Source organism: Myotis davidii, unplaced genomic scaffold (assembly GCF_000327345.1).
Source record: "Myotis davidii unplaced genomic scaffold, ASM32734v1 scaffold1146, whole genome shotgun sequence".
Lineage (NCBI taxonomy): Eukaryota > Metazoa > Chordata > Mammalia > Chiroptera > Vespertilionidae > Myotis > Myotis davidii.
In genome coordinates, this window is record NW_006296974.1 from 409,670 (window position 1) to 422,095 (window position 12,426).

General features: G+C 39.9%; 1 long non-coding RNA gene across 1 annotated transcript; it reads right to left on the reverse strand.

Moving 5' to 3' along the window:
• Positions 1-3,505: 3,505 nt before the first annotated feature.
• LOC107184481 lies at positions 3,506-7,231 on the reverse strand. Its single transcript, XR_001515328.1, has 2 exons — positions 6,674-7,231; positions 3,506-4,068 (listed from the first exon to the last, which is right to left on the reverse strand). It is a non-coding gene; the product is annotated as an uncharacterized LOC107184481 (long non-coding RNA).
• Positions 7,232-12,426: the final 5,195 nt, after the last annotated feature.

The following is a 12,426-nucleotide window of genomic DNA, read 5'->3' on the forward strand; positions in this document are numbered from 1 at the left end:
AGGGCCTCCACCAGCACAATGCAGGGAGGCAAAAGGGAAAGCAGGAAGAAGCCCCCTGCCACTGACAGTGATCAGAAACTCAGCCATGATCAGAGGCGTCAGGCCTTGGCAAGGGGCCGATCCTGCGATGGGAGGGTGATGGGGGTCAACGCCTGAGGGCTCCCAGTATGTGAGAGGGGGCAGGCTGGGCTGAGGGACACTCCCCCACACACACCCAGTGCACAAATTTTGTGCACCGGACCCCTAGTCCTATACAATAAAAGGGTAATATGCAAATTGACCCTAACAGTGGAATGACTGAGAATGATAAATCGCTATGATGCACACTGACTACCAGGGGGCAGACGCTCAATGTAGGAGGTGCCATGATGAGCATTGGCCATTTAAAAATAAACAGCACTGAGGACCTGGCGCCCACAAACTGACACTCAGCTTCCCCCCAAGTGGGACACAGGCCCCACCACCACCTCAAAACGACATCCCACCAAATCACAGCCAATGCTGCCAAGAGCTCCTGGCACAAAATGCAGCCCACAGCCCAGCCCAGCCCAGAAACGATTGCTGTGGGTGCCAGGTAATGACATCACGTAGCAACGCCCAGCTTCCTCTCCCTAGTGACTAGCTTCCTTGGTGTTTCTTCAGCCCAGGAACCCGACTTGCTTTATAGCCAGGTACAAACATTTTACAGTTTAACCAAATGTTTGTGAAGCATTTTCCTGTGCCTCATCTCATTTGATCCTCACAGAAGTCCTGGAGTAGGTAGATAGAAGACTTGATAGAATCCTATTTTCTTTCCATTAGCTGGAAAATGGAAACGACATCCCACCAAATCACAGCCAATGCTGCCAAGAGCTCCTGGCACAAAATGCAGCCCACAGCCCAGCCCAGCCCAGAAACGATTGCTGTGGGTGCCAGGTAATGACATCACGTAGCAACGCCCAGCTTCCTCTCCCTAGTGACTAGCTTCCTTGGTGTTTCTTCAGCCCAGGAACCCGACTTGCTTTATAGCCAGGTACAAACATTTTACAGTTTAACCAAATGTTTGTGAAGCATTTTCCTGTGCCTCATCTCATTTGATCCTCACAGAAGTCCTGGAGTAGGTAGATAGAAGACTTGATAGAATCCTATTTCCTTTCCATTAGCTGGAAAATGGAGATTTAGAAAGCTTAGAAATTTGACCTGACTGAAAAGAAGTAAGAAATGGTGGAACTTGACAATGACTTCAGGTTTTCTCACTATGCAGAATATAGTCAGACACTGCTGCAGTTAAATATTTTACCCTTTCTTCTCCCTGCATGATCTACAATAATAATCTGCTTTGTGTTGATATTTACTGCTGTGTTGCTGACAATTACCTGAAAGAGAAGTTGGGGTGCTTCACTGGGCTGGAAAAAGTTTAGCTAAATCAGAAAGCAAGTTTATCAATCTATAATAATAAAAGCACAATATGCTAATTAGACCAGACATCCTTCCGGACAACCCTCTGCAGGAAGCCAGGCTGTGAGGGAAGCCCAGGTCCTGGGTGCCAGAGGGAAGCCGGTGCCAGCAGCCGGGGTAAGGAAGGCCTACTCTTGCATGAATTTCGTGCATCGGGCCTCTAGTATATATACAAAAGGCTAAGTTGACTTGCGCATGTACGATACATATAAAGTTCTCACTGGCGCCAATCACACGCATGTGTTTCCATCTGTCATGTCGATCATGTATTTGGTTGACATTTCTATTATAGAGAAAGGGCAAATAGCAATATTAAAATATTTTTTCTAATTAATTTCCTTTCAATGTGCACGAATCCATGCATGGGGCACTAGTCCTAATATAATACAATACAAAGAAGGAAGACCTATTCTTTCCCATTTTGCTGCATATCTCTGCTGACCCATGAAGATGCTTGTGCATTTGTGGCAACATGGATTGGGTGATTAGTTGTCTCAGTACGTATTTATTGAGTGCTGCCACCATTCTAAGTGCCAAGGACCCAGTTCTGAATTAAAAGAAACATTTCCCGCCGGGCCAGTGTTGCCCAATGATTATCAACATATGAACTAGGAGGTCACAGTTCCATTCCTGGTCAGGGCACATGCCCGGGTTGCAGGCTCAATCCCCAGTAGGAAACATGCAGGAAGCAGCCAATCAGTGATTTTTTTTCTCATCATTAATGTTTCTCCCTTCTCCCTTCCTCTCTCTGAAATCAATAAAAACATATTTTAAAAAAATAACCCCAGAGAGTAACTTAGTGAGCAGGTAGGTACAGGTGAGAGCAGAACTGGAATTACATTTGTTACTATATGTAGTCAGTATCCACAAACAAGTGATTAATCCTAATGAAATGGAGGGAAACATTTATAACCAGAGAAGGAAAGCTGTTCAGCACTTTTGTTTTTCTTACTCAAAATCCTGTGCTTTCTTGAAAGCCTGCCTCTCCAGGCTCCTGGCAGGCACATGTTGGGAAGAGACCAGTTAAAGAGTGGAGCACTGCCTCCTGTTACTTCCAGCAATAATCCCACCACTTCTGACCACACTTCCTCCTCTGCTGTTCCAGGGTGTGGGAAGAGCTAGGGGTCATTTAGGATCTCCGGAGCAGAAGGGTCTCCCTGAGGTCTGTACAACATGTTTGTTATGTGCCGTGTCTCTAGAGCTGGTTTCTTGGCCCTCTGTGTTTTTTATTTGTTTGGAAACCAGTGTTGTCCGACAGACCTAAGTAGGTCATTCCTAAATTGTAACTGCTTCTCAATAATCTATAAGACTCCTAGGGACAAGAATTGTGCCCCTTTTGTTCATAACTGCATCTTCCCCTCCTAGCATGGGTGTCTGGCACACAGTAAGCACTCAACATATATTAGGAGGATAAATAATGCATCATGAAAATGAAGTCTCACAGGCTTGTAAAAATTAAACAGATGACACAAAGCAAAATAAAGTAGCTGGACACATTTGATTTTTAAACAAAGGTCTGTATTTAGAGACATATACTTCCCAGAGAAAAATAACGGGTAACAGTCATTCTTCCAGCCAGCTCATTTTTTTGAGCCTCTTCCTTGTGCCATGCACTGTGCTGGCTGGAGACAGGAACAAAGAAAACAATATCCCTTCTGGAAAGCGAGGCCCAGAGCACAGAGTGGAGAGAGAAAGGTCTAGAGCATGGCTTATCTGGGTGTAGAGGAAGAGAGGGTCAAGGAAACCCAGGAATGATTCCTAGAATTGCTGAATCTAACGTGGCTTTAAAAAAAAAAAAAGAAAAAATCCCAACATCTCCAAACGGAACATTTAGAGTTCAAACCCCACACCCTCATGACGGCGTGTGCCACTGGAATCTATTACGTAGAGAACTCAGATGTTGCCGAACATCCTCTAAGGCACAGGAGAGGCCCCCACAACCAAGTCTCCAACCCAAATATTAACAGGCCAAGATGGAGAATCCCTGATTGAGAACGAGAGGAGAATTAGCAAGTACCATGCAAATAAAACACAAATACATCATTTAGTCAAAGTTTCTCTAATGCAATTAATGTGACAACAGAAATCATTTAATTAGCTGCTTCAAATGTAAGTCAATTAGGTACAAATAATAAATCAATTAGTTTTTTGTGATAAATGTGAGTAGAGTACTTAAATCTCATAATATATACAATTCAAATATTTATATTAATCCGTCATATGATGAGCATTGCTTGATTAGAATTAGAACATGGCTTGATTAGAATCCCAAAATTAAGAATGTTATACTTAAAAAAGAAATCGTGGGTTCTTTTATAGCTTTCGGCTTCTGAGATGGAAAAGGCCTAGCGAATTCCTTCTGAGTTTAAAATTACATTACACAGTCATATGTTCAGCATCTTTTAGCTGGCTACGTTTGCTCCCTATGGGAAGTTTATGTCTTGTAAAAGGAGTTTCATGCAGAATACAAATCGGGGGTATTACATGAATATCTCTTGAGGACACTGAGTTGTGCAAACAGCATCACTTTATCTGACGTAGTAGCTTTGGATTGGTCTGCCAGTTCACCCTGGAGTTGTCTGGAATTACAGATCAGGGACAAGACTGTCATACCCCAGCTGCTACAGAAAGCTACTGGAAGAAAGGGAGATTTATGAGTGTTTTGGTTATACTGAACCAAGCATACAGGAGCTATGCAACAGGGAGCCTGGTGGCTCTAAATTGTAGGCGTTATGCAAAAGGATAATGCAGGTGTGGGTGTCAAGGGAGTCCTCCCGGAGCAATAGGACATCTTTACAAACTCTCTAAAGAATAAAGTTAACAGTTATTAAGGAACACCACCCTGCTGTTGCCAGCGCTGAACTTTCTATCACAGGAAGAGATGCAGGGGATTTTCAGGAAAACATCTGTCATTTAACAGTGACAGTGACCTCAGTGCTGACGAGCAATTCAAATCCCAGTTGAGGGGAGTTCTGTGAGTTCTGTAACTCTTTGTCGGGGCTGAGCTTGGAGCTCCAACATGAGCAGGTTATTAATATCCTCGTCAGTTGAGGATCTCCAACGCTAAAGGAAAAAGTTATTGGGAATAACTAGAATTGGTTCTGTGAGGTGAGACATTTGTGATTTATTTCCTTTTAAGTCGTGATTTTGTTCATTTTGACCAAAGTCCTGGGGAAACTTTAGAGAGTAATGAGTAGCTATAAGGTAATCTACAAAACAAGTTATGAAAGATCAAAAATAGGTTAAAACGAATTTGAAAAAAAACACTAAATTTCTGTGTTAATTTCACATAAGGATTTCCCAAGCCAATACATCCCTTTCTCTTTTATTGCTAATCAAAAATAAATAAATTAGCTGTGATATTCAGGTAATAGTGGGAAAACTAAAACAAATTCTGAGAGCCAAGTAAGCATTCCGGACAGTGCTAGGGGTTTACTCAGACTCATTTAATTTTTGTAGCAGTGTGCAAGGACAGTAAGATGAAAAAACAGGCTCTTCTTCATTTAAATGTTTTTCCCAAGAGGGACAAAACTAGAAAATGCTACATCTGGGATAGGGATAGGGAACAGCAGGGCAGCAAGATCTGCTGCCACAAGGAATTACATTTTTATTTGTGTCAGACACACGAATATTCAAATTCATCACTTGAAAGAGAAAGCATTAATACTGTGAGTTGATCGTCAGCTCCCCTGAGCTCCATGCCACGTGTCCCTTTCCTGGCTGGCTATCACCATCTCACTGTCCCACAGGCAACACCATTTCCACATGCCCCCAGAGAGATGCACCACCCTCACCCAAACTGGCTCCTCTGCTGTTTCTCCTACTCAAGGATCAGTGCCAGCACCCACCTGGCTGCAAAGAAATGTGGTCTGGGAGGAAATCCACAGGAACTGTTAGCCGTGCTAGTATCTGGTGGTGGGATTCTAGGTGTTTTTTATTTCATTTCTTATCCTATATTTCCCAGATCCTTTTACATTATTTATGAACATGATGTATGATTATATCCTTATTGTTTAAAGACAAAAATCAGAAAGATTAAAAAGTCACCATTTTCCCAAGGCTATTTCCCTCCTTACTTGTAAACACTATGTCTTTCAGACTTTTTATTTTGTACTAGTGGCCCGGTGCATGGACTTGTGCACATTGAAAGGAAATTAATTAGAAGGTGGCTGGCAGGGTGGGACTGGGCAAGACGGGCTGGACACACCCTGGAGTCAACTTCCCGCGGTCCCTCCCTGACAGGCCACACCTGGACGGCACCAGGGCTCAAAGGGAATCTGCAGAGTGAGCAGGGTCCCTCCAGCAGGTGGGGTCCCTCAGCCTGACCTGCTGGGATAGGGCCGAAACTGGCAGTCCGACATCCCCCAAGGGTTCCTGGAGTGCAAGAGGGCACTATGCAAAGTTGCTGTCGCTCCGCAGCTCCTGCATTGAGCATATGCCCCTTGGTAGTCAGTGTGCATCATACCTACCGGCCGCTTAGCTTTTTATATATACTAGTATACATAAGTATATGGGGTGGGCAAAGTAGGTTTACAATTGTAATACAAATAATACAATAATTAATAATACAAGAATAAAGTGCTTTGCATATTCATAACTGTAAAGCTACTCTGCATTTATCGTATGCATTTCTATACAAATAGTTTGGAATTTATATAGTTACATATACATATATAATTTTCATAGGTAAAACTTTAAAACGTACATTCTACTGTAAGTAGCCTTTTTCCTTTTCACAATATATCTTAGAATATTTTCATGTCAAAGCATAAAGATCTCTATCATTCTCCCTAATGGCTAGAGCAGTGATGGCGAACCTATGACACACATGTCAGAGGTGACATGCGAACTCATTTTTTGGTTGATTTTTCTTAAATGGCATTTATATATATAAAATAAATATCAAAAATATAAGTCTTTGTTTTACTGTGGTTGCAAATATAAAAAAATTTCTATATGTGACATGGCACCAGAGTTAAGTTAGGGTTTTTCAAAATGCTGACACGCCGAGCTCACCATCACTGGGCTAGAGTATTCAATTGTTACGACTATACATAATTTATTCCCCTTATGGCTGAATATTTAGGCTGATTCCAATTTCTCATTATTACAAATAATGCTGGGAAGACCATTCTTATAGATGCACCCTGTCTCAGCAATTCTTAGACACTTCCCACCTGCCCCACATTTTACTATCTTTGGGTTGGAATACATCTTACAGTTAATGGTACCTTACCATTGCTGTTGGCCACAGGGTATTTGTTGCTTAAAAATCCCTTTTTGACAACTTCTGGTAATAGTAAAAAAGCATTAGCCTCAATACATTTTAGATTAGATGAAATAAAGTATCTTTGCATTCATGTGTATTTCAGGCATTTGTGATTTCAGGCAAACGAATAGTTGTTTATAGGAGAGATCAGATAGTATGTGCATTTTAAATTTCTACTTACTTCCAAATTGCCCTCCAAAAACGATGAAACAATTTGTTCAGCCATTCACCATCTGGTAGAGGGCCTATTTTCCTCACCAAAAGTGGCTATTATAAATCTCTGAATATTTATCAATGTAATAATTGATATGCTGAAATTCTTTATTAACTTAATCTTTTATGTCATATATACGTACTGCAAATGTCTCCTCCCCTCTCAACTTTGCTCAGGGTCTTTCACCCTGCAGTCGTTTCATGTTCCAAATGTGTTGCTTTTTTTCCTTAGGTCTCATTTCTGGGGATTATATCTTTCTTTTTTAAAAAAAAAAATATATATATTTTATTGATTTTTTACAGAGAGGAAGGGAGAGAGACAGAGAGTTAGAAACATAGATGAGAGAGAAACATCAATCAGCTGCCTCCTGCACATCTCCTACTGGGGATGTGCCCGCAACCCAGGTACATGCCCTTGACCGGAATCGAACCTGGGACCCCTCAGTCCACAGGCCACCGCTCTATCCACTGAGCCAAACCGGTTTTGGCAATATCTTTCTTAAAATATATTTTTATTGATTTCAGAGAGGAAGAGGGAGATATAAACAGCAATGATGAGAATCATTGATCCGCTGCCTCCTGTGTGCCCCCTACCAGGAACTGAGCCCATAACCCGGGCATGTGCCCTGACCGGGAATCAAACCATGACCTCCTGGTTCATAGGTTGATGTTCAACCACTGAGCCACGCCTTGGGTTTATATCTTGCTTAGGAAAATCTGCACCCCAAAATTATGATTTTCCTACATTTTAGCACTTATGTACTTTAGTTTCTTAACCGTTCTCTTTAATCCACTTGAAATGTATCTTTGTGCATAGTGTGACATGGGCAGGTACCCCCACTGTGGCTACTCTGTCTCCAATTCATTCACAGGCTACTTCTTTACCAATCATTTAAAACTGTATCTTTATCATATACTATATATCTACATATTATTATTTTCCTTTGTTTCTTTGATTTTTTTATACAGTATTGTAGTTGTTTCTAGTACGAAACACAGTCAAGTTTTCCTCATTGTTCTTTTTAGTTTTTCTTGGTTACTTTGCATATGAATTTGAGTCACTTGAATGGCATATGTGGCTAATAGTACCCTCAAATCCATTTCCCCCTTTGCTTTAATCCAGTGGTTCTCAAACTTCTGGCCCTTTAAATACAGTTCCTCATGTTGTGACCCAACCATAAAATTATTTTCGTTGCTACTTCATAACTGTAATGTTGCTACTGTTATGAATAGTAATGTAAACATCTGATATGCAGGATGGTGTTAGGCGACCCCTGTGAAAGGGTCGTTCAACCGCCAAAGGGGTCGCGACCCACAGGTTGAGAACCGCTGCATAGCACCCCTGCGTTTTAGCTGGAAACAAGGGCATATATAGAATAAATACAAATCCCAGCCTTCTTGGCAGGAGCGTTCGTTTTTGAAGCAATGGGATTAACACAGATACATAGGTACAATTTCGGGCAACTGTTCTCAGAGCTAAGGTGTGTGACCGTTATTCTCTTCCTGTCCATTGACCAGAAGAGACAGGCTCACTGGAGATCAGAGGTTTGGAAACCAGGAGCATCCGTTTCTGATACCTGGAAGGGCACCACCAGCCCTAGATTGCCCTCCTGAATTTTTATGAGACACTTCAATCTTATGTAAGCTACTGTTAGTTTTAACTTGCTCTCGCAGCCAACATTAATTCTAAGTAACAAAATCCCATTGGAATTGGAATTTATAAATTCATTTTAAGGTAATTGATGTCTGGACAAAACAGTTTTTATAAACAGGAACACAGGATATTTTACCTATTTATTCAGGCGTTTTATACCCTTCATTAAAATGTTGGGGGTTTTTTTCCATAGGTATTTGTGCTTTCCTCACTCACTCTTAGAAAGCATATAGTTCTTTACCCAACAAATACCCCATGGCCAACAGCAATGGTAAGGTGCCATCAATTGTAAAACACATTCCAACCCAAAGTTAGTAAAATGTGGGGGCAGGCGGGAAGTGTCTAAGAATTGCTGAGAGCATATAGATTTTTATTGCAAATAGGAATTTTTAAATCACATTTCTAATTGTCTGATACCAGTCTATAGAAAGCTGCAAATTTGTATGTTAAATTCTTAAACAAAAATACCTCTTTATCAGAGCTAATAGTTTTCCAATTTATTCTCTCGAATGTACTGCCTAAAATAATGGCTGTGTTGTCTCTCCCTAATATTTCTATTTCTTTGGGTTAAGTGACTGTTGTATAGCCAACAGGCTTGCTCTGACTTGAATGTGGACATTTGCTGAACATTTTTGGTAGATATCCTTAGCCAAGTTTCTATTCCTAGCCTGACAAAATTGAAATCTGAAATGTTAAATTTTAGAAAATGTTTTTCCAGCATCTATCAAGATTATCACAATCATGTAAAAAGTTATAGTAATAGATTTCCAAGTGTACTGAGTTACATTAATTGTGTTCTTTGAGCAAACCCTACTTTGTCATGACAATTCTTTTGGATTTAGTTTGCTAATGTTCTTTCAATGATTTATTTGTTCCTGAGATATGTCTATAGTTATCTTTGATAGACAATATTTTAAAATATGGGGTATGCTAGCCTCAGAGACCAAATTGAGAGGTATTTCAGGTTTCTGTATAACCTGGAACAGCTTAAAATAGTTCTCTCAGAATTTCATAAATTTTTATTTTGTTTAAACACAAGCATTCTAAGAACATGTTTTCTTTCATATACTGATTAGAGTTGTATTGGTGTATTGCTATCCACTTGTTAATTTCTAGCTTATTGGTAACAGGATGCAGCCTGTATGATTTCTTTGTGGTTTACATCATGGTCATTTTCATATTTGAAAAGAAATACTCTATAAAGTTTGTTAATTGTGATTCAAAACCAGTGTCCTCAATTTTGAACTCTTCATCTGATAATTTCTGAAAGAGGTATGTTCAAATACTGAGCTGATTGCAAATGTCTGCCTTTCTTCTTGTTCATATTTTCATTAGATAGTTTGGTGTCATATTAAGTAGTTTTGAGTTAATTCTGAGTCGTCCGTGTGTCCGAATTGCTAAACTGCCTTTATTTTGTGCCCTCACTCTTAAAATTAGTTTGACTCAACGTAATTCCAAATTTAAAACAATTTTCGCTCATAACTTTAAAAATAGTATCTTCTAGCTCCCAATATACCAATGCCAAGTCTAAGATCATTGTCACTCTTCCTTTTATAAGCAAATTGCTTTTTTAGACATTTTAAGGTTTTTTTCTTTATCCCGGGTTTACAGAAACTTCGTCAGAATTTATCTTAAATGTATGTCTCCTTTTTTATTTTTCCTCAGTACTCAAGCCTTTTAATATGATGTCAGTCTTTCATCAGAGTAATTTTGTCCCTATTATTTATTTTCTTCACTTTTTTGTGTGTTCTCATCTTCTGGAACTCACATATACACAGACAATACATTCACTCATTCCTCAAAAATATTGAGCACCATGCACCTGACATACGTAGGTCTTCAATGGTGAATTCGCTATACATGTGGTTCCTAACCTGAAGTTTCACTTTAAATGGATGGCATTTACCTGGATCTTCTATGTCTTTTAAATTTTCTCATACTTTCTGTTTGGCCTTATATTCTTTTAAGATTCTGAAAGTATCCCTCAGCTCAAAATGCTAACTCAGTAATTTTGTTTTTGGACATGTTTTATTCAACAATTGGCCTAAAGTATTCTTATTTTATCAACTATTTTTTTTATTACCAAGATATGAACACAGTAACCTCTAAAATCTCTTTGAAGATATGATTTATACTATATGAGGATAACATGTAAAACTAATTATTGTAATTATGACTAATTATTATTACATATAATACTAATTATCCTTACTCAAAAAGTTCTCTTTTTTCCCTGCCTTGTTTCCCCAGGAATTATTTAAGTTCACTGCCTATCTTTCATGTGGCTCTTTTCCTTAATGTTTGTTGTTCTGAGTTGCCTGTCTCTATTGGTAAATGAGAACCTTAGGGATCAGCAAACTTTTTCTGTAAAGGGCCAGTTAGTATCTTAGGCTCTGACGTGCACATTAGGAATCTGTCACATATTCTTTGTTTTTTACAACCCTTTAAAAATATAAAATCCATACAACAGGCAGTGGGAAGTACGCAGATGGTAGTCAGCCAATTACTAGATTTTTCAATACTGTTTCCTGAAGTTTTTCTCAGCTTGAGTGAAATTCCCTAGCAGATTTTGATCACAAGGACCACCATTTTAAGTGTACGAGGAAGGAGGGAAGAGCAGTCAGTATGAAAAATGGGAACTAGACAGCCACCAGGTTTTTCTTTGCCTGCTTTCCAAGCATTAGGATTCAAAGCTCCGTATAGTACCCACAAGACACCTACGGCATTGCCACACTTCGATGGCCCCTATACATGTTTTGGGAAACTATTATCAGGAGTCTCACTCTACTTGGCAAACAACAAACTGTGTTATGGCTTTAGCTTAGAGGAATACTATGGACCAACAACTCCGAGCCAGGGACTGACATAACTATTCAGTCCTTAAAATGTGGCTTATCAAACTGCAGCCACCTCTCTCATAGCTCCTCTGAAATGAAAAAAATTCCTTAATTTCAGCTGCTTGCGCCTGTGGTCCTCTCTGTTTGACTAAGATCTGGTTCCTTGGTTTATATCTTCTAGAAATGCCTCACAGAACCCTTGTTGTCTTTCTACTGTGGTTAAGAATTTGCCTTCATTGCTGTAATTTTCTCATTGTATGTCTTCTGTGATTTTAACAGAACTTTAGATTCATGAATTGAATCCAGTATGCCCTTCTGATCTAGAACTCACCACAATCCTCCATAAGCTCCTGTAGTTCCTTCCCAAACTCCCAGTAATCAGGAGGCCATCTCCTGTCACCATCAACACTACCTCACCCGACCACTAATATACAACATTTTTAGAAAAAAATTTAAACAAAAACCAGAAAAATCAAAAGAAAGGGAAATGAAATTGGAGAGACTAGTATGACACTTTCCAGAAAGGCCTTAAAGAGTGCAGCGCAGACTGAATCCACCACTGCCAAGACTGCCCTCCAGCCGTGCAGGCTCCCTGACTGCACACCAAAGACCCAGCTATAGGGCTGTAACTCTCAAAGACAAACTGCAGATTTATGACATGAATTGTAACTGCCACATGGACTAAAGCACTGTCAGCATGACTACATGCCATCTTATGTCCATCAGCAGAACTACGATGGATATCAAACTGTAATCAAAAGTTTTGTCATTAAGGCCTCTGAATGTGCACTCAAAAAACGGTTAAAGGGGTAAATTTCACATATCCATTAAAAAGTCTGTATTCAGGCTAGGAAAAAAATCCAGCCTGCCTTAAAATAAGGACTGTGGTTTACAACACAGAGGAACAGTGTATCGCAGGGAAACTCAACACTCTCCTGAATACCTGGCAGGACTAAAGGCGAGCCAGACTGAAGAATAGAACAACCGAAGGACCTTCACTACTGCAATTTTTTTTT